Source organism: Anolis carolinensis, chromosome 6, assembly GCF_035594765.1.
Source record: "Anolis carolinensis isolate JA03-04 chromosome 6, rAnoCar3.1.pri, whole genome shotgun sequence".
Taxonomy (NCBI): Eukaryota; Metazoa; Chordata; class Lepidosauria; order Squamata; family Dactyloidae; genus Anolis; species Anolis carolinensis.
This window is the reverse complement of record NC_085846.1, coordinates 42,304,926-42,328,118: the sequence shown is the minus strand read 5'-3', so window position 1 is coordinate 42,328,118 and position 23,193 is coordinate 42,304,926. Positions and strand designations below refer to the sequence as shown.

General features: G+C 41.4%; 1 long non-coding RNA gene across 1 annotated transcript; it reads left to right on the top strand.

The window, feature by feature from the left end:
• The first annotated feature begins 5,247 nt into the window (after positions 1 to 5,247).
• LOC134292501 (uncharacterized) lies at positions 5,248 to 13,924 on the top strand. Its single transcript, XR_009999740.1, has 3 exons — positions 5,248 to 5,366; positions 7,470 to 7,524; positions 9,729 to 13,924. It is a non-coding gene; the product is annotated as an uncharacterized LOC134292501 (long non-coding RNA).
• Positions 13,925 to 23,193: the final 9,269 nt, after the last annotated feature.

The window sequence follows — 23,193 nt, the reverse complement described above, 5'->3', positions numbered from 1 at the left end:
GACCCGAAGGGGGGGGGGGACTGGCAAAGGGGGTGAAGGTGCTGGTAAATGCCTCCCTGATCCAGGGCACAATGTCAACTAGTTTCAGGGAGGCAGTAGTAAGACCCTTATAAAAGAAACCGGCACTGGATCCCACTCAACTGAGTAATTATCAGCCAGTATTGAATCACCCCTTTCTGGGCAAGGTTTTAGAGAAGGTGGTGGCCTCATGATTCCAAAGGTTCTTGGATGAAACTTATTATCTGGATCCATTTCAATCTGGTTTCAAGCCTGGCTATGGGATAGAGATGGCGTTGGTCACTTTGGTGAATGTTCTACAAAGGGAACTAGACAAGGGGATTTTGACCCTACTGGTTCTCCCGGACCTCACAGAGGCTTTTAATACCATTGACCATGGTATCCTTCTGGGTTGTCTCTCTGGGATAGGGCTTGAGGGCACTATTTTACAGAGGCTCTGGTCCTTCCTAGAGGATTGTACCCAGATGGTGGTGCTGAGGGACTCCTGTTCATCTCCCTGGCCGGTGGCCTGTGGGGTTCCTCAGGGTTCAATTCTGTCCCCTATGCTGTTGAACATTTACATGAAACTAATGGGAAAGACCATCCAGAGTTTTGGAGTTTGGTGTCAGATTTATGCAGATGACACCCAACTCTATTATTCCTTTCCACCAAAAGCCAAGGATGCCATCCTGCCCCTAAACCAGTGCCTGTCATCAGTAATGGACTGGGTGAGAGCTAACAAGTTGAAAGTAAATCCAGACAAAACAGAGGTAATCCTGGTGAGTCGGAAGGCAGGCCAGGGTGTGGGGTTATAACCTGTGTTGGACGGGGTTGCGCTCCCCCTGAAGATGCAGATTTGCAGTCTGGAGGTGATCCTGGACACATCGCTGACCCTGGAACCCCAGGTATCAGCGGTGGCCAGGAGCACCTTCGCCCAATTAAAACTTGTGCACCAGCTGCACCCATACTTTGAGTTGCCAGATCTGGCCAGGGAAATACATGGCTTTGTTGCACCCCGCCTGGACTACTGCAGTGCTCTCTATGTGGGCCTACCTTTGATGTTCCCTTGGATTCAGCCCTGACCACGATGCCTTGGTTTCTGCAGTGGACAGGAGCACATTTGCACAGTTAAAGCTAGTATCCATTTGCACTCATTACTTGCGATGTCAGAGTTGGCCATGGTGATAATGTTACATTCTGATTAGACTGCTGCAATGCACTCTATGCGGGGCTACCTTTGAAGAGGGGTGAGAAACCAGCTGATTCAAAGTGCTGCAGTCAGATTGCTAACCCATGTTGGTTACAGAGAGCACACTATTCCCTTGCTGCAACAGTCCAATTCAAAATGCTGACTTTGACCCGATAAACCCTTCTACAGCTTAGTTCCGGGCCATTTAAAGGTCTGTATCTTCCCATATGAGCCCAGCCAATCTTTCAAATCTGCAGAAGAGGTGCAACTCTCTGTCCCACTGCTGTCATAGGCATATTAAGTGATAGAGATGTGTGCGGTATTTGTCCTATTTGTTTCATTCGTGTTTCCATTTCGTATTCGGATGACACGAAATGGAAAGACCCCCAAAGAAACAAAAACTGACTCGAAACGAAAGGCAGGCGGGAGCCGGAATCGGCTCCTAGCCTGCCTTTAGGATTGATCTGCTGTAGGCCCTGCGAGGCCCAAGTGTGTAGGCCCAAAGCCTGTACCTGTAGGCCCAAAGCTCCCGGGCCTATGGGTGCAGGTTTTGGGCCTACGCGCACAGGCCTGGTGGGGGGAGGAGGCTGGAGGTTGCTGGGCTGTCCTGCATCTCCCTTCTCGCCCTTTGCCTGGCTCCTTACCAGGTATTGGAGCAGTGCTGGCTGGTGCTGAGGCCTTGGCTGGCACCTCCCCCCCCCCCCCCATAAAAAACAACAACAACAAAAACAAAAACAAATGTCTGACCTCCGATTTCAGGTCAGAGGAAAACGGATCAGGGCTTCGACGAAAGCCGAGACAAGAAACGGAACAAATTAAGTCCCAAATGCACAACTCTATTAGGTCAGAACATGGGAGAAGGCCTTCCCCTGTGGCTGCTCCACACATTGGAACTCCCTCCCCAGGGAAGCGAAAATGCCCTTACACAGTTATCCTTTTAATGGCAAGTTAAGACCTTTCTTTTTCCAGAAAGCCTTTAGAAACTGATTTTAACAAACTGATCATTTCAACGAATTTTACGCATGTGCATTTCCCTTCAGTATTGGCAAATTAGTTGAAATTGTTCTGACATTGTTCTTTCAGTTATATGGGTCTGCCCTCTAGTCAAAAGTTCAGATCCAGTAAAATTTGCTGAATCAAGCAAGCAAAATAGGGCATATTTCAGTTTCCAGTTAATTGCATTCAGTTCCAGTTAAGTTGTGACTCAGTAAATTAGGTACCTTTCTAAATGTAGTTGGATGTCAGCACCCAGTATCACTAATCAGTGGCCATTCTTGCTACAATTTATGGTACAGTAGAGTCTCACTTATCCAATGTCCTGGATTATCCAACACATTTTTTTGTAGTCAATGTTTTCAATATATTGTGATATTTTGGTGCTAAATTCGTAAATACAGTAATTACTACATAGCATTACTGCGTATTGAACTACTTTTTCTGTCAAATTTGTTGTATAACATGATGTTTTGGTTCATAATTTTTAAAATCATAACCTAATTTGATGTTTAATAGGCTTTTCCTTAATCCCTCCTTATTATCCAACATATTCGCTTATCCAACATTCTGCCGGCCCGTTTACGTTGGATAAATGAGACTCTACTGTAGTTGTAATCCCTCCACATCCAAAAGGTTATTGGTGGAAGTGAGAACACATGCAGTCAATTCTGCAGACTATATTTGAGAGGAAGCCAATCGCAACCACCTTAGAGAGCTTTTTCCGAGAAAACTCTATGGAACTCATGGGCTTGCCAGAAGTGGACCACAGACGTTGAGCTCAGAAAATCTCCAGACATCCTACAGAGGGGAACAATAAAACTGATTCAAAGGGACATCTAAAAAAGCAGGACGATTCCCATCCTCACTCCCCCATTTGAATCTGTGCCCCAGGTTATAACATAGATTTCTAGCACTCGTATAAATCATTTGGGAAGAATATGGACTAGTCTGCTTTGGGAGAAGGTCTTTATTAAAATGAAAGTTTTTTTTGTACAATCCTTATATCCATAATGCCTGTGCCAAAATTGCATGCTTAGTCCAACAGGTTTCTTCTAGTCAAAATATCACAATTCAAAGCTACTCAGTGATGATTATTCAATTCCAGTGGTAAAGATCACTTTAATGTGACTAAGGAGAAGCCTTACACGCGATGGGACCATTTCTTCATTATGCCAGTTTCCGTCTTTTTGCATCATGTACTTCTCTGTTTCCTGAGTGTGTAGCATGCTCATACAAGCGGCTCTCTGCCAGAAAGAAAAAAAAAGGACACTCATCAGATAGAGGGTCAGAAATGGCCTTGAGGCCCTGTACTCCTTGGCCTGGGAGAGCGATGTGACTGGGTTAACTTTTGTCACACTTCTGTTTCATAAGAGCTGAGAAAAGTAAAGAATGGGAGTTACTCATGGCATCTTCAAAGCATCATGGGGTTCATCCAGATTATGGAGAAGAAATTGGGCAAAAATGGGCGTTGAGATGGCGAGACATGGTGCTGATCAATGTGGTTGGGTTAGTAGCCATGTTGCAATGTACTCAAGTGAAAATACACTTGTAGCCTAAGGACAACTTCGCTCATACCTGCTCACGGCTTAATGAGTATTGATCCATATGTTCAGCCAGAGGTCATTAAGTGCTGGGATACTTACTGGTGAGAAATTGGGTTGTAAACATATGTGTATGAATCAGTCCTTTAAAATGCAAACCTGTATGGAAGGTTATGGTGCTTTCTGGAAGTAAGGATTTTTTAAAATCATATTTCAACATATTCTGTACCCTTACAAGGTAGACATGCGCTCGCAAACGTTCTATTGCTCCACATGTAACTCTTGGCAGATCCAAGAACTTTTTATGTTTTTCATGATGCAAAGAAACACTAGAATGATCACTGTGAAAACAGCAAAGTCTCCCTTTGTTTCAAGGTCTTCCATCCCTAGTTCACATCTTTAAGTTTGACAGAAAAGAAGAAAGATAAGAGATATTTTATTCATTTTGACCATTTCCCCCACATTTAGCTGCAATTCTGTCTTAGGCTCCATCTATGGTGCTCTATAATGCAGTTCCATAATGTAATTTAACTACATTGAACTGCATTATATGGCACTGTAGACTCATGCAATGCAGTTCAATGTAGTTAAGGTGCATTATGAAACTGCATTATTGGGCAGTGTAGATGATATGTGATATGTGGTTATGACAATTGTGAGAGGCAAGAGAAAATACACTGCCTGCATTTTTCCATGTGGAGAAGTAAAGGGTACAGGTTTCCCCTGACATTTAGTCTAGTCGTGTCCGACTCTGGGGGTTGGTGCTTATCTCTATTTCTAAACCGAAGAGATGGCGTTGTCCATAGACACCTCCAAGGTCATGTGGCCGGCATGACTGCATGGAATGCCATAACCTTCCCGCTGAAGCGGTACCTATTCATCTACTCACATGTGCATGTTTTTGAACTGCTAGGTTGGCAGAAGCTGGAGCTAACAGCAGGAGCTCACCTCACTCCTTGGATTTCAACTGCCAACCTTTTGGTCAGCAAGTTCAGCAGCTCAGCAGTTTAACCCGCTGCGCCGCCAGAGGGCCTTCTGTGGAGGAGTACAGAAGAGAAAAAGGTGTCATTTTTTATTTTGGGAAGAATTTAGGACAATTTGGCTATTATTCAGTGATTAATTTTTTAAAATAACTTGATAAAACACTTCTTACAGACAAAAATTGAAACTATTAATTCATTTGCAATGATATTTTCATTGTGTGCCTTCAAGTTGTTTCCAATTTATGGTGACTCAAAGGTGAATCTATTACAGTATTCTCTTGGTAGAATTTGTTCAGAGAGGATTTGCCCTATCTTTGAGGCTGAGAAAGTGTGACTTACCCATTGGGTTTCCATGGTTGAGGAGTTTAAAGCCCAGACCACTACACCACGTTGGCTCTATCATTAAGATGCATGTATCAATTACACTATATGCTGTTTTCTTAACTGATGAAATGTGTGTTTAGGAGGGCAGGTTTAGCCATTCTGCGGGACAGTATGAAGAAACAAATTGTGGCCATGGTGGCTGAGGAGATATTAAACTCCCACCCTATAATTTTACTTATCTTAATTGTTTTCCTTGAACACATATTTCCTGCTTATCTGCATGGCCCTTGGACACAATACAGTAAACAGGAGTGTTACATACTATTTCTCCAAAAGGTAAGCGGTTTATCAGAAGTTATTATGGTTCAATGACCTTCACAAGGGGTGCTGTCTAGAAATATATAACTGTAAGGAAAGTTATTGGACCTGCCTCTCACACAGCTATTAACAAACTAAATCCAAAATTAGGGTGCATCTACACCGCAGTCCGCCACCACTAACTGAATACTCTGGAATTCGTGGGAGCTTTGGTTTTTCACGGTTTAGCCTTCTCTGCCAAAGGAGTACTGGTGCCTCACCAAATTACAAATCACAGGATTCCATAACATTGAGCCATGGTAGATAAAGTGGTGTAAAACTGCATTAATTCTACATTGTAGATACAACCTTATTCTCCATTAGTGTAGACCCATTGAATTAACTGCTGAAAAGTAACACTTAGGTAACTCGGTGGGTTCAGCCTGTTTAAGGTTAGCAGTAAGATTTAGGCCTTCACTGCTTGTAAACATGGTTGAATGATGGAAAGTCAGGAATGTAAGTGCTAACCACTCAGATACCTTTCACACTGTACAATCACATTTTTTTATTCCATTTTAACTCTCATGGCAACATCTTATCAAATCCTGGGATTTGTTGTATCATTTGGATATGTATAATTTTCTCCAAGAACACATTATTGCTTCACCAAACTACACATCCCAGGATTTCAAACAATGTTGCCATGGCTATAAAAGTACTATAACTACATGGTGGATTTACTAAGAATTCTTCTTTCCTTCTAGCTCTGAAACGGCTGTAATTGCAATTACTCATGGACAATACTGTGGTCCTAGCACTAGGAAATTGTATAGGTTGGCTTAGAAATGAATCAGAGAGGTTATTCACATTGCAGTTATAGCAGTTTGATGCCACCTTAACTACCATATGTCCATCCCAGGGCTGTAGCTAAGGGCGAAGGGTTTAGGGGTTCAACCCCCCTCTCACCTGAAATTTTTCAGGTTTTAAAAAAGTGGTTTACTTGTGAATTTTAAATGATTAACCAAATCCCCATAAGTGTCCACTGAAGTTTATCTGTCTTGAGTATACACTGAAGTTTATTAGTGGAGCCTGATTTCTAAATTATTTAGCATTATGGAACTCCTCCTCATGATTCACTAAAAAAAAGTTTCAAACCTCCCACCCCTGAATTTTTTTTCTGTCGATCGTCCTGGTCCAGCCTATGGAATCCTGGGATTTGTAGTAAGTGGTGACACCAGAACTCATAAAATGACATATCCTAGAATTCCATAGAATTTATCCTGGTCAATTACATGTGTCAAACCGCTATAATTCTGCGATGTGGATACAGCCCAAAGGTACCTTAAAAACAACCTTTGAAAGTGTACTCACTATGCCTCCTTCATGCAGATGAGGCTGTAAACCACAGCTGGGATTCATGTGACCCTCTATTGCTGGTTGGCCTGTGATTCCCAATATTTTTCACCATTGCCTAGGGTTGCAGTTGAACTAAATGTGAAAAGCTGCATGGTTACCCTTTTGTGGCCCTCCCGTGTTGCTCTATCCCAACTCACTGCAGAAAATATGTTAAGAAAAGAGCAAAAATGAAGCCTCGCTTCTTTGCAGCATGGAAATGCATGTCTGAGTCACACTGGGAGGAGCTGTCCTTGCAGGTGGCAGGCTGGGGATGTCCCTCTTTGTGGTATCGCTGGCCGTGCACTTCCCATTTTACATCCTGTCCTGGAAATCCTTTTCCTGATCTACCAGCTCTCAGCCGTGCTTCACGGGATGACACTTGTTTTTATTCTCCTCACTTCACTTAGCAATTTGATTGGCAGATGACTCAACAAACAGCAGCACTTACTTCAAAGTCATGGTTCTGGCTCTAATCTTATAAGGCTGCAGCAATCCCCGAGTCTTGTAGTGCAGGCTCAGTCTATTTTTTAAATTTTTTTCTGATGTGCTGCCATAAAATTTTTTATGAATCAATAATTGGTTAAGAGTTAATTGAAAGTAGGAACAGGATCCTATACCTTGGAAGGTAAGAACAGATTTCAGCAGGAAAAAAGGCTTCTAGCAACAACTACAACATTCCTCTGGTTTATGTGTGTTTCCTCAGGACTTCATTACATGCAATAAAATCAGTCTTTCTATACATTTAAGAAACTGCAGCCGATGGAGCCCATCACATGACACAAGCTCTTACTGTGGGTTCCAGGTATGTGGATTTTTCCAACAATTCCTAAATCATTTGGTATTCAATTTCTTTTCAATTCCCCATGTAGCAATGGGCAAAATGGCCAATTTCCCCATGTGATGTTAATCCCTGTTGTCCACTTTTAAATAAAACGATGCTGTGTAGGAAAGTAGCCGAAATGCCAATTTCCCTGATGGAAAGATCGGGCTTAATTAAAAACCACTTCCTAGCTATCCCAGTGGAAAGGCTTGGGGAATAATCAGGATTAATTGAAATCACTTCCATATTTTTTAAAAAAGATAAATAATCGAAATCCTGAAACCCACTTTTCTGCTCCTCTTCCCTGCTTGTATTTTTGGCTGCAATAAAATATCTCTTCCCCAGAGAAACTTAACCAGCTCTCAGATTGGTGGAAACTTACAGGCCCCAGATTCATGTTTGTTGCAAAATTCACACAGAATTGAACTTTTAAGAGGGGTCATTTCAATCAACAATGTCTATGAATTTTAGTCAGTCATCTCTCATAATTTTTTAACAAAGGATGAAATGGTTGCTATAAAACAATACATTATATAATAATAATAATAATAATAATAATAATAATAATAATAATAATAATGATAATGATAATGGAAAATGAAAAGATACTGTTTGACTTCCAAATCCAGACTGACAAAGTTCTGGAACACAACACACCATACATCACAGTTGTGGAAAAGAAAAAGGTTTGGATTATTGATGTCGCCATACCAGGTGACAGTCGAATTGATGAAAAACAACAGGAAAACAGGAAAAACTCAGCCGCTATCAGGACCTCAAGATTGAACTTCAAAGACTCTGGCAGAAACCAGTACAGGTGGTCCCGGTGGTGATTGGCACACTGGGTGCCATGCCAAAAGATCTTAGACAGCATTTGGAAACAATAGACATTGACAAAATTACGATCTGTCAGCTGCAAAAGGCCACCTTACTGGGATCTACATGCATCATCCGAAAATACAACACACAGTCCTAGACACTGTTTGACTTGTGATTTTGTGATATGAAATCCAGCATATCTATCTTGTTTGCTGTGTCGTACTATGTCTTTGTGTCAATAATAATAATAATAATAATAATAATAATAATAATAATAACAACAAGAACTTTATTATTGTACCTCGCCTCCATTTCCCCGAAGGGACTAGGGGCGACTTATATAAGAAAAACAATCCATACATTTAAAACACAATATAATAACATAGTTTTAAAACAACATAACATGACAATTATTAAAACCAAGACATCAGTTGCTATGTACAATATTTATACAATTTCATCAGAAAGGAGAAAGCCATGAAAATGAACAAAATCTGGCTACCAGTATTCAAAAACTCTAAAATCAGAACAGTAAATAAAGAACAACACTTTGGAAACAAAGGAATTACAGACATGAATCAATCAGGGCCACTTAACACCTCCAAACAAAGGATTCCCCTGGGCAGGAATGAAGCTGGCAAGGCCATTAATGCTAATCAAGGTGATTAATTACAACATTCACACTGGCCTCCAACAGACAAAAGGTCTTTCTCCCTCCCTTGCTTAGTTTTCCAATATACCTCACAACCTCTGAGAATGACTGCCATAGATGTGGACAAAATGTCAGGAGAGAATGCTTCTGGAACATGGCCATACAGTCTGGAAAATGCACTGCAACCCATTATTTATTTGCTTATTTATTTTACATTTGTGAATTTTAATTTGCCTTCCATAAGTGGATTTTAACTTGTATTTTAACTCTCTGTATCTTGTTGTATGTGTTTTAATAGTGTTTAATCTCTACTGTTAACAATATTGTAACCTACCTCACACCATAGGGAAAGGCGGATAATAAATTTATCATCATCATCATCATCATCATCATCATCATCATCATCATCATCATCATCATCATCTGTGGGACTGCTATCTGCAGTGTCTTTTTTCCATATCCAACTAAATATGCCTTCTCTAGGCATCTTCTTGGTCCTCCAGCATGACTATTTATTCTTGAGCCAGAAGACCTTCACTCCAATAGGGTTCACTGTTATTAATAATTATAATTATAATTATAATTTTATTTCTTACCTGCCTCTCTTCATGGTTTTACGTAAAATATGTTTCCATAAAATATATATTAAAATACACAAAAGTTAGACATAGAATGAATAATAATAATAATAATAACAATAATAATATCTATGCAGACTGTGCAAGGAAACCGACGAAACCATTGATCATCTCCTCAGCTGCTGTAAGAAAATTACACAGACAGACTACAAACAGAGGCACAACTACGTGGCCCAAATGATTCATTGGAACTTATGCCTCAAGTACCACCTCCCAGCAGCAAAGAACTAGTGGGATCACAAACCTGCAAAAGTATTGGAAAATGAACATGCAAAGATACTGTGGGACTTCCGAATCCAGACTGACAAAGTTCTGGAACACAACACACCAGACATCACAGTTGTGGAAAAGAAAAAGGTTTGGATCATTGATGTTGCCATCCCAGGTGACAATCGCATTGATGAAAAACAACAGGAAAAACTCAGCCGCTATCAGGACCTCAAGATGGAACTTCAAAGACTCTAGCAGAAACCAGTGCAGGTGGTCCCGGTGGTGATCGGCACACTGGGTGCAGTGCCAAAAGATCTCAGCCGGCATTTGGAAACAATAGACATTGACAAAATTACGATCTGCCAACTGCAAAAGGCCACCCTGCTGGGATCTGCACGCATCATCCGAAAATACATCACACAGTCCTAGACACTTGGGAAGTGTTCGACTTGTGAAATCCAGCATGTCTATCTTGTTTGCTGTGTCATACAATAAAATAATAATAATAATATCTATGGGGTTGTTGTATGTCTTTCGACAACACATAATATCTATGGCTTTGTGTATCCACACAAAGTCTAGAAATGTATCCCCTGTCAACTGCATATATGGGAGTTGCACAGTCTTGGGGAGAAAAAGTGAAATGAGATGCCTGCCGATTGTGTGTGTGTGCACCATTGACTTATATTTGACATACCGGTACAGTAGAGTCTCACTTATCCAAACCTCGCTTATCCAAGCTTCTGGATAATCCAAGCCATTTTTGTAGTCAATGTTTTCAATATATCATGATATTTTGGTGTTAAATTCGTAAATATAGTAATTACAACATAACATTACTGCATATTGAACTACTTTTTCTGTCAAATGTGTTGTATAACATGATGTTTTGGCGCTTAATTTGTAAAATCATAATCTAATTTGATGTTTAATAGGCTTTTCCTTAATCCCTCCTTATTATCCAAGATATTCGCTTATCCAAGCTTCTGCTGGCCCGTTTAGCTTGGATAAGTGAGACTCTACTGTATTTGACTTGAGGAACTGTGCATCTCAGTGTAGACTACGCATTATGCCCTGTAACATGGATGCAATATTTCAGATTAATTTTTTAAAAACGGTAGCACTGTGCCAGCTGACAGTCTGAAACAGCAGAAGAAACTCTCTGCACTCAACTCACTCACCGCAGGAATGCCTTTTGTTTGTTGTGGCGGAAATCCCAACTTGCGCCAGTGACTGTGTCCAAAGTCCTGACAAGGAGTGAGCAGGCGAGGAGCCAAATCTCTGTTGAAGTTAACAAGAGGTTATGCGGAAGACTTCCTGATGCTTGGATTTTCCTGTAAATGATCAGAAAGGGAATTGCCCCGGGACCTATATTATGAAGTAAGGCCAAGATACGGGTGCCAAGGAGCGTTAACTGAGTTGAGAATACTACAGAAAAACAACACAGAAGAAGGGAGAAAAGACTTATGGGGCAGAATACTCCAGAGCTTAGTCATTTCTTTTTTTCTTTTGTTTTGAGATGGTGTGATATTTAGTTGGCTGCCTCACTAGGGAATTTTTTTTTACTAGAACGTGACTTCCACCTTGCTATAGTTTTCTTCATATAGTTATATTGTTATTGTTATATTTATTTATTTACAGCATTTATATTCCGCCCTTCTCACCCCGAAGGGGACTCAGGGCGGATCACATTACACATATAGGCAAACATTCAATGCCTTTTAACATAGAACAAAGACAAGACAAACATCGGCTCCGAGCGGGCCTCGAACTCATGACCTCCTGGTCAGAGTGATTCATTGCAGCTGGTTGCAGTTGGCTTGCTCTCCAGCCTGCGCCACAGCCCGGGCCTTATATTGTTATCTTCATATTGTTATATTGTTAGCCATGAGTTCACAAATGTAGAGCATTGCAATTGCCAAAAGCATTCCATGAAAAGAGACAAGACACAAAAATGCCAAGTCTCTTCTCTTCTCTTCTCTTCTCTTCTCTTCTCTTCTCTTCTCTTCTCTTCTCTTCTCTCTCTCTCTCTCTCTCTCTCTCTCTCTCTCTCTCTCTCTCTCACACACACACACACACACACACACACACACATATGATTGGCTAATGCTTCCAATTAATTGATGAAATTAATCACAATTAGATATGCTGGAGCCCACAGTAACGCAGCACGTTAAATCACTGAGCTGCTGAATTGCTGACCGAAAGGTCGGTGGTTCGAATCCAGGGAGCAGGGTGAGCTCCCACTGTTAGCCACAGCCTAGCAGTTTGGAAACATGCAAATGTGAGTAGATCAATAGGTACTGCTCTGGCGGGAAGGTAATGGTGCTCCATGCAATCATGCTGGTCACATGACCTTTGAGATTTTATGGACAACGTCGGCTCTTTGGCTTAGAAATGGAGATGAGCACCAACCCCCCCCCCCCCCCCGAGTCAGACACACCTAGACTTAATGACAAGGGAAAACCTTTATCTTTACCTTTACCTTAGATATGTTGGATATCCTTCTCAGAGGTGTACAGTAACAGCCTCTTCTGCGATGATTTTCTACAGCCTCCCTTCCATATCCATGGATTCTGTGTTCATGGAGTCAACCATCCACAAGTTGAAATTGTTTGTTAAAAATCCAAAAGCATACCTTGATTTTGCATGTTATATAAGGAGCAGCATTTTATTGCACCCTTGTATAAAATGAGGCTTGAGTATCCATAAATTTTGTTATTCACTGGGGGATCCTGGAACCAAACAACAGAAGATACTAAGGACCTCATCACAAAGGCCCATGTATTTGCCATGCATCATGGAAAATCCATGGGGTTTCGGCGGGGTGTGTGGAGAACCCATTGCTCCATGCCCTGCATCGCCTGCCTTACCTTGACCCCCATCTCATGGGTGGAAGCATCATCGTACAGTCCCCCCACTGCTCCTAAGGCAACTTGGAAAGTCACCCATGTTGCCACAGGGGTGGCATACTCTGATTGCTATGCATCATCTAATGGGCTCCATGTTGAAAGTGACGAGCAAGCAGCATACGATAGGCAAAGCAGCCCACTATACGGGCTTACTATACAATAATCTGAACTGTGTGGAGCCTTTGGGCATAAAGCTCTTTCCTATAGGAAGTTGCACAAAAGAGCAGCAATTTTAAATTGTTTGATGTAGTTTAATTACATCAAACCATGGCAGCAAATAAAATCAGAGCAAGACTGATTGTGGACATTGCAGTCGACTGCACCGGGGATGCTTTTATCTAGTTTTTAACGTGACTGATATTTTATACTGGCTTTTTACCGGTTATATTTTGCAAGCTCTGTTTTATACTCCATGCATCCTGCTTTTAACTGTGGAATTTTACAGTGTTTCTATAGATGCTTGGTTGATATTGTTACTTATGTTTTTTTTTAAAAATGACTGATCGTATATATTGGTACCCTGTTTCCCCTAAAATAAGACATCCTCAGAAAATAAGACCTAGTAGAGGTTTTGCTGAATTGCTAAATATAAGGCCTCCCCCGAAAGTAAGACCTAGCACCGTTTGTGTTTGGAAGCATGCCCGCCGAACAGAACACCAGAGCATATGCAGGTTTGGTAAATGTACGTACCATAGATTGTTGTACATGGAAATAATGGTAGTAACAAGAAATTCTTGATAGGATTCACAGTTTGTCTGGTTATGCTTGTTTGTGATGACAACTACTGTAAAGTATATAATAAATGTTCATTTTTTTAATTCAACAATAAATGTGAATTCTTCTTCATGGAAAAATAAGACATCCCCTGAAAATAAGACCTAGAGCATCTTTGGGAGCAAAAATTTATATAAGACACTGTCTTATTTTCGGGGAAACACGGTATTTTACCGGTAATTGTGCAGTTTCCAGCACATGTTGCACTTGTGCTGCTGCACCTCACAATGTATATTTTGCATGCTCTGTTTTATCCTGCTTGCATCCTACTTTTAACTGTTGGATTTTACAGTGCTTTCTATAGATGTTTGTTTGATGTTGTTTTTGTAAATGCATATGACCATTGGTCGGAACATTAATAAATTGATTGCAATGCTTGCAATTGTATTTTTTACTTCCAGGAAGCAACACATGGTGTATTTTTTGTCTCAGATGCCCAAATATTTTGGTCAGGCAGGCCCAGAGAAAGGAGGGAAGGACACAGACATAATTCTAGATAATGGTAAAGCCCCCAGATGGCGTAGTGGACTAAGTGACTTGAAGGTTGGGTTACTGACCTGAAAGCTGCCAGGTTCGAATCCCACCTGGGGAGAGTGTGGATGAGCTCCCTCTATCAGCTCCAGCTCCATGCGGGGACATGAGAGAAGCCTCCCACAAGGATGGTAAAAACATCAAAACATCCGGGCGTCCCCCTGGGCAACGTCCTTGCAGACGGCCAATTCTCTCACTCCAGAAGCAATTCCGGTTGCTCCTGACACGAAAAAAAAATGGTAAAGAAAATAGTTTTTAAACTCTGTTTCTTCCCCTTTTGGTCGCCTCACATTTCAGCATAGAACTAAGACTGATGCCAGAAATGTGAGGTTTTTTTAAGGACCCGTGAATACCGAGGGATGCCTGGCAAGCTTAGCTAACCGAGAATGTTTCAAGATGGAAATCAGGAATCTCACCAGTGGAAGGCAAAAGACAGAAGCATTTATTAAATCTGCACAAAAGGAACATTTGCACAGTATGAATGCTCAAAGAGTATTTTATTACGGGTGGGGGTGGTTGTGTTCGATAACAAGACCACCTAAGTCTTTGACATTTGCATAGCATTGCTTTCTGGTGGTTCCTAATCATGCATGCAGTTTTGAATGTGTTTATATTGAAGTAAAATCGACAGATCCACTCTCAACTAAATTCATAGGACTTAAATTAATCTTTGACTTCTCATGAAGCGTGTTCTTGCTTTAAAAAAAAAAGAAATTCCTGAGAATGTATACCTTAGAAATATGGTTTCTTACATATGGTTTGTTACATATTATTATGTTCAGTGGCTTGATTTTTGAGCCTAGCAAATGCTCTCATAAGCCTTGCATCAATTTCTGCAGCTGTTTGGATGTTTCCCAATATTCAAAGGAATCCACGTAGCATTAGACAGGAAATTTTGTTAATTTCAATAGAGGTTAGTGTCCAGCCAAAGCACACATGACATTAATCAAGTGAATGTTCCTTCCATGCTGGTTTTCCCATTAAACAGTCACTATCTCAGATTTTAATCTTAAACAAGATCAAAACTGTGGCATACAGAGTAGTGGGTATGATTCTTTTGCCTCTGACATGGTCTTGATCAAAATCAGAAGGCCTTGAATTATTTACTGGAATTGGGGGATTTAGATTTACATCAGTATTGCTTCTCTATTAAAGTTTGTTGTAGTGATTTGAGTGTTAGACTATGGACATTATCCCATGCAGCCCCCGCCCCATTACTTCCATAATTTGTTTTTTTTTTCAATTTACATATTCATAAAAAATGAAACAAATATGTATATATGTATGTATACATAAACCAATACAACACTCGCTAATATTGATACAATATCCATTTTTGGTTATACCCTTCCCTTCTCCCACCCCCCCCCCCCAATTTGGTGACTTCCTGTCCCTTGAGTTGGAGACATTTATATATAATTCCGTTCTTCTTATTATATTGTTTTGCTATTCTCATGTGATAAATCTGAATACAGCCAATTTTAGTAAAACCAGCCAGAAAAGACACCGTATGATGAGGAATGAGGAATGAAACTATTTCCTTTATAACACTTTAGAGTAGTGTTTCTCAACCTATGGTCCTTGGATGTTTTTGGCTTTCAAGTCCCAAAAACCCTAACAGCTGATAAACTGACTGGGATTTCTGGGAGTTGTAGGCCAAAATAACCTGGGGACCACAGGTTGAGAACCACTGCTATAGAGCATGGTTTCCCCTTGCCATTAAGTCTAGTCGAATCTGACTCTGGCGAGTGATGCTCATCTCCATTTCTAAGCTGAAGAGCTGATGATGTCCGTAGACACCTCCAAGGTCATGTGGCCTGCATGACTGCATGGAGCACCGTTACCTTCCCGCCAAAGTGGTACCTATTGATCTACTCACATTTGCATGTTTTCAAATTGCTACCCCATGAGATAACATCTGGAGACTCTGGAGACTTGAGTTCAAATCCCCACTCAGCCATGGAAACCTCAGAGGAATGCCATTACAAACCATTTCTGAATAATAATAATAATAATAATAATCATCATCATCATCATCATCATCATCATCATCAGCAGCAGCAGCAGCAGCAGCAGCATAAATTACCACCTCCTGGCAGTAAAGAATTGGTGGGATCACAAACCTGCAAAAGTATTGGAGAATGAGCACGCAAAGATACTGTGGGACTTCCGAATCCAGACTGACAAAGTTCTGGAACACAACACATCAGACATCACAGTTGTGGAAAAGAAAAAGGTTTGGATCATTGATGTTGCCATACCAGGTAACAGTCACATTGACAAAAAACAACAGGAAAAACTCAGCCGCTATCAGGACCTCAAGATTGAACTTCAAAGACTCTGGCAGAAACCAGTACAGGTGGTCCCGGTGGTGATGGGCACACTGGGTGCCGTACCAAAAGATCTCAGCCGGCATTTGGAAACAATAGACATTGACAAAATTACGATCTGCCAACTGTAAAAGGCCACCCTGCTGGGATCTGCGTGCTTCATCCAAAAATACATCACACAGTCCTAGACACTTGGGAAGTGTTTGACTTGTGGTTTTGTGATACGAAATCCAGCATATCTATCTTGTTTGCTGTGTCATAATAAAATAATAATAATAATAATTTATTTCTTATATGCTGCCTCCATTTCTCCGAGGGGACTCGGGGCGGCTCACATGGGGACAAAGACCTAAGAACAACAGTTGACATATAAATAAAATAGTACAAGTTACAACATTAAAATACATAGCAAAAGCCAAACAATTTAATTTTTTAAAAAAATAATCACATATCAAAGCAGTTAGGCAAGGGAGTGGGGCTGTTTGGGATTGCATGGGAGGGGCAGACTTGTGCACCTGAGAATCAAGCGTCAACACTGAGTCCAGGAGGACCCCCAGACTGCGGACCTGTGTCTTCCGGGGGAGCACTAGCATAGAACAAAGCTTCTTAAACTTTGGGTTGCCGTAACGCTATGTTACTAAAACTGCTATGTAAGGGCTCCTGGTGGCACAGTGCGTTAAAGCGCTGAGCTGCTGAACTTGTGGACCAAAAGATGCCCGGTTCAAATCCCGGGAGCAGAATGAGCGCCCGCTGTTAGCCCCAGCTCCTGCCAACCTAGCAGTTTCGAAAACATGCCAATGTGAGTAGATCAATAGGTACAGCTCCAGCGGGAAGGTAATGGCGCTCCATGCAGTCATGCCGGTCACATGACCTCGGAGGTGTCTATGGACAACGCTGGCTCTTCAGCTTAGAAATGGAGATGAGCACCAACCTCCAGAGTCGGTCATGACTGGACTTAACGTCAGGGGAAAATCTTTACCTACCTAACACTATGTTGGGTTTCCAAAATATTTTGAAACAGTAAATGTTTTCTAAATGCCACCTTGGTTGAGTTCCTAAATCATACTCAACTGAAACCAAAAATGTCAGTCATCAACATCAGGAAGAATTTGTCTAATATTCAAGAGACAGAGGTTTAAAACTCAAGTTTTCTCAAAAGAATTGCTAAATGAATTTTGCTTGGAATTAGGATAGAGTTTCCAACAATTTCTGAGATGGCTCTAAGTTTTCATGTTGCTGCCATGCTTTTTAGACACGCATCCTTTCATGACACTGTAATTCAGATTAGCTGGGGGTTAAAGCCCTTATAAGAGTATCATACTATATGTGTGTGTGTTTCATATAACCTTTACTGTTTAAATGAGGTTTGAAATATCTTCCTTTACACTTCTTATGTCCTACAGTTGATTCTTGTGTTGTTTCCTCTATGGCAGCTCTCCATGGTTCTTCACAAACATCATTGTCAACAGATTTTGTTTTTTTAATTAGAAACCTATCCATTTTGGTGGTAATTACTGCAAGCCAGTCAGCAAATTAAGCAAATTATAAATGTTATAACAGTACCTACACTTGAACAGCGTCAGCACTTCACTTCTGTAGTGATTAAACCTGTCTGGAGGTTTTTAAATGGATGCTGAATGGTCAACCAATGGTGCTTTGACTGTGTCTTCCAGCTTTACAGAAAGGGGTTAGGCTAGATGCCCTTTTGGGTCCATTTCTTCCTCAGTACTGCTTTTGTTTGTGGGGGGGGGGGATTAAAAATGCATTCTTTTTCATTCGCAAATTCTCCTCTTTTGTGGCGATCCCAATGAATGCAGACTTGTACTTGGGAAGAAATGTTTAAGGAGCTGCTCTTCTGGTCTCCTTTCCATGCAGTTTCTCTCCTTTCAGTATAACTCTTGTAGAAATAGACAGAAAAAGCTAGCCTTTCGCTCAGCGCTTGAAATATGCCAGACTGATGCATTCCAAAATATAGAACAGATGTCTTGCAAGCAATAGCTTTAGAAGAAAGTAAGACGGGAAATTTGGATATGAATCTGCTGAATCATCTTTCGTCTTCCTGCGTTGTTGTCACCAGATTCAGGCTGAAAGCACGAGCGTCCCTCAGAGTTCTAGACCACATGCGTCATGTGTGCATTTGTGTGCAATGGGCCTGTGCAACGATTTCCCTTTTGGGAAATCACATCCTGTGTATGAGGAGCATAGCAGATTAACCAGGCAGGAGGTCATGCACATATCTCTAAACCCTTTATCCCATCCTTGCATTGGAAAGATAAGATAATGGGATTTGCTAGAAAGTTTAGCAACTGGAACGCCACTCTAATAGAAACAAGTTTAGATAAACTACAAGTGAAGTTCCACTAGAATCCAGCTACCATCATCGTCTTCCTAAAGACATCACAGCCTTCCTAAAGATCGAAACTGTGAATCTCTTTAATACTATACAGAACCATATTCTACTCTAAAAGTCATAGAATCACAAAGTTGGAAGAGATCACACGGATCATCCAGTACATCCCCTGTCATGCAGAAGCACACAACCAAAGCACTGCAGACAGATGGCCATTCATCCTCTGCTTAAAAACCTCCACCATATTCAAAGGCAGCTAATATTCCACTGCGGAACAGCTTTTACTGTCAGGATGTTCTTCATTATCTTTAGGTGGAATATCTTTCCCTGCAGTTTGTGAATCCATTGCTCCGTGTTCTAGTCTCTGGGGCCCTTTCCACACAGCTGAATAAAATCCCACTGGAATATATGGCAGTGTGGACTTAGATAACCCAGTTCAACAGAGAAAAATGTATGCTCCTATATTTAGGTAGGAAAAAATGAAATGCACAGATATAGAATAGGTGACACCAAGCTTGAAAACAATACATGTGAAAGCTATTTAAGAATCTAAGGTAGACACAAATTGAATAAGAGTCAACAGTATTATGAGGCAGCTACAAAATCCAATGTGATTCTGCCTTGATTTATTGGGATATATGGTGTGTGGAAGGGCCCTGGAGCAGTAGATAACACATTTGCCCCCTTTCAAATATTTAAACATGGCTTCTTTTCTCCAAGTTAAACATTTCCAGCTCCCTAATACACTCTCCATAGTGCTTGGCTTCCAGACCTTCTATTATTTTGATAATCCTCTTCTGAACAAGTTCCAGTTTGTCTTCAATTGTGGCACCTAGAACTGGACAGAGTATTCCAGGTGAGATCTGACCAAAGCAGAATAGAGTGGGACTATTACTACCTTCAAACCAGACATTATATCCCTGTTTACGCAACCTAGAATCACATTGGATTTTGTAGCTGCCTCATAACACTGGTGACTCTTATTCAACTTGTGGTCTACCTTAAATTCTTAAATGGCTTTCACGTGTATTTTTTTCAAGCTTGGTGTCACCCATTCTGTATCTGTGCATTTCATTTTTTTTCCTGCCTAAATATAGGACGTTACATTTTTCTCTGTTGAAGTTCATTTTGTTAGTCTCGGCCCAGATTTCTAGTCTTTGAATGTCATTTTGGATTCTGTGCAGTGGGAAAGCTATCCCTTCCAATTTGGTGTCATTTGCAAATTTGATAAGCATGACCTCTTTTGCAACAGTTTGTGTCCACTCAAGACCAAGAGACTTCCAAATATTTATTTCAGCTGTGATAGCTCAGAACAACAGAGAGTTCCTGGGAATATCCATTTCTTCTTTAGCTTTTTCAGGCACTTTCAATAAACTTGGAGGGCTCAGAGAAGTCCAAGGGGTGATGGAGAGGACAAAGATGTCCTAGATTATGCATATCAAAATGTTTTAGGACTCAGTCCTTCAAGCTCTGTTTCATTACGCCAGTACTTTGGTCCTCCAGATATTTTGGACCTCGTCTCCCAGTTTTAGGATCACTATGCTACTTAAGGCAGTGTGATGTGGTGTTCAATGTTGGACTAAAAGATCCTATGAGACTAATGCTTGAATCCCAGTCACCCATGAAAACTTCACTATATGGTTTTGAACAAATCACATATAATCCCAGATTCAGAGGAAGACAATGGCAAACCTTCTTTAAATAAATCTATGAAGAAAACACTATGATAGGATTGCCGTGAGTTGTAGATAATTAGAAAGCAGACAACATAATAATAATAATAATAATAATAATAATAATAATAATAATAATAATAATACACTTTTTTTATATACCGCCCTATCTCCCGGATGGGACTCAGGGCGGTTTACAGTCATAAAAGCAACACAAACATTACATAACAACATAGTACACATTATTAAACAAAGTAAAATATACAGTTATAACAATAAATCACACTTACATGACCAGATCAAGGGGACGGGAACCATAAAACCAATATATTAAAATGTATCATTTTAGGCTAGGGAAATCTTGTGCAATATATTCAGGCTCAGAAATCGGCGGTAGTCCAATGTAATTACTCAAAAACCTGCCGACACCACCAGGTCTTCAGTTCCTTACGGAAATTGGATAATGTAGGGGATTGCCTGATCTCTTTTGGCAGTGCATTCCAGAGCCGGGGGGCCACTGCCGAGAAGGCTCGTTCCCTTGTCCCCACCAGCCGCACTTGAGACGGTGGTGGGAGCGCGAGAAGAGCCTCCCCGGAAGATCTCAAGGTCCGCACTGGCTCATAGGAGGAGATGCGATCACGGAGATAGGTAGGGCCCGAGCCGTGTAGGGCTTTAGAGGTCAAAACCTGCACCTTGAATTGGGCCCGGCAGTTTATCGGCAGCCAGTGGAGCTGCTTTAATAGGGGCATTGTGTGCTCCCTATAGCCGGCTCCCGTTAGAAATCCCGTTAGGGTCTGAGCGGCTTCCTTGGAGTTTGGTGGAAAAGAGTAGTAGAGTTGGGTGTCATCTGCATAGAGATGGCACCGAACTCCAAAACCCCGGATGACCTCTCCCAACGGTTTCATGTAGATGTTGAAAAGCATGGGGGACAGAATGGAACCTTGCGGAACCCCACAGGTCAAAGGCCAGGGGTCCGAGCAGGTGTCCCCCAGCTTCACCATCTGGGAACGACCCTCCAGGAAGGAGCGGAGCCACTGCAAAGCAATGCCCCCAAGACCCATTCCCGAGAGCCGCCCCAGAAGGATACCATGGTCGATGGTATCGAAAGCTGCTGAGAGGTCCAGGAGAACCAGAAGGGATGCACTCCCCCTATCTAGTTCTCTGCGGAGGTCATCCACCAAGGCGACCAAAGCCGTTTCAGTCCCATAACCAGGCCTGAAGCCAGACTGTGACGAATCCAGATAATCGGTCTCAACCAAGAATTCCTGGAGCTGAGAAGCAACCACCCTCTCCAGGACCTTGCCCAAAAATCAAACATCTAGTTGTCTACAGTTCAGGACCTTAAAGCAGTGGTTCTCAAAGTGTGCTCCAGGGAGTCCTTGGTGCTCCATGAAGCATACCAATGGGCTCCGTACTCTCCTTCTCCTTCTCCTCCATCCTCATCTCCATTCCCCTCCAAGCTTTACTTCTTGCTCCTCCTTCCTCTTCACGCCTCCCTTACTCTCAAAAGCCTTCTCCACTCCCTTGCCACCAAAAGCCTTTTTTCCTTGCCTCCGTCATCCCCAAAAGTCTTTTTTCCGTCATCTTCCTTACCACCCAGATCCTTTCCCCCTCACTTTCTTTACTTCCAAAACCTTATTTCCCTCCCGCCACTCAGGAGGTGCTTTGATTGTGTTTTTTATTTTGTTTGTGTTGAGTTTATGTTGGTCTAAAAGTTTTACCATGCCTGATATATAATACTAGCTGTGCCCGGCCACGCGTTGCTGTGGCGAAGAATGGTGGTATGGGAAATAAAGTATTGAGGAATTGGTGGTAGTTAAGGTCAAGGGTAAACGTTTTCCTTGGACATTAATCCCAGTCATGTATGATTCTGGGGGTTGGTGCTCATCTCCATTTCTAAGCCGAAGAGCCGTCGTTGTCCGTAGACTCCTCCAAGGTCATGTGGGATGACTGCATGGAGCGGCGTTACCTTCCCACCGGAGCAGTACCTATTGATGCACTCACATTTACATGTTTTTGAACTTCTGGGTTGGCAGAAGCTGGGGCTAACAGTGGGGGCTCTGTCAGTTCCCGCAATTCAAACCTGCGGCCTTTCGGTCCAGAAGTTCAGCAGCTCAGCGCTTTAACATGCTGTGCCATCAGGGGACATTATTTCCTAAAGGTTGTGAATATGCAATATTTCTGATTGTTTTTTTTTTTTTGTCTGTTGGAGGCAAGTATGAATGCTGCAATTAGGAAAAATGATTAGGATGTAATGGCCTTGCAGATTTAAAGCCTAGCTGTTTCCTCCCTGAGTGATTTGTTTGTTGGGAGGTGTTAGCTGGCCCTGATTGTTTCCTGTCTGGAATTACCTTGTTTTCAGAGTGGTGTTGTTTGCGATATTTTATATGCTTCTACTGTCTGTGGCCCTGAGAAAACAGAGGATTGGCCAGACTTTGATGATGGGAATCCTTTGTTGGGAGGTGTTAGCTGGCCCTGATTGTTTTCTGTGTGGAATTCCCCTATTTTCAGAGTGTTGTTCTTTATTTAGTGTTCTGATTTTAGAGATTGTATTGTTCTGTTTTATTATACCACATTAATTTTTTTATATTCTGATTTTAGTGTTTTTGAATACTTGGAGCCAGATTGTATTCATTTTCACGGTTGACCGCAACACAATAATAATAATAATAATAATAATAATAATAATAATAATAATAATAATAATAGTAAGGATAGTAATGATAGTAATAATAAGGACTTTGGTAATACATAGTGCTTCA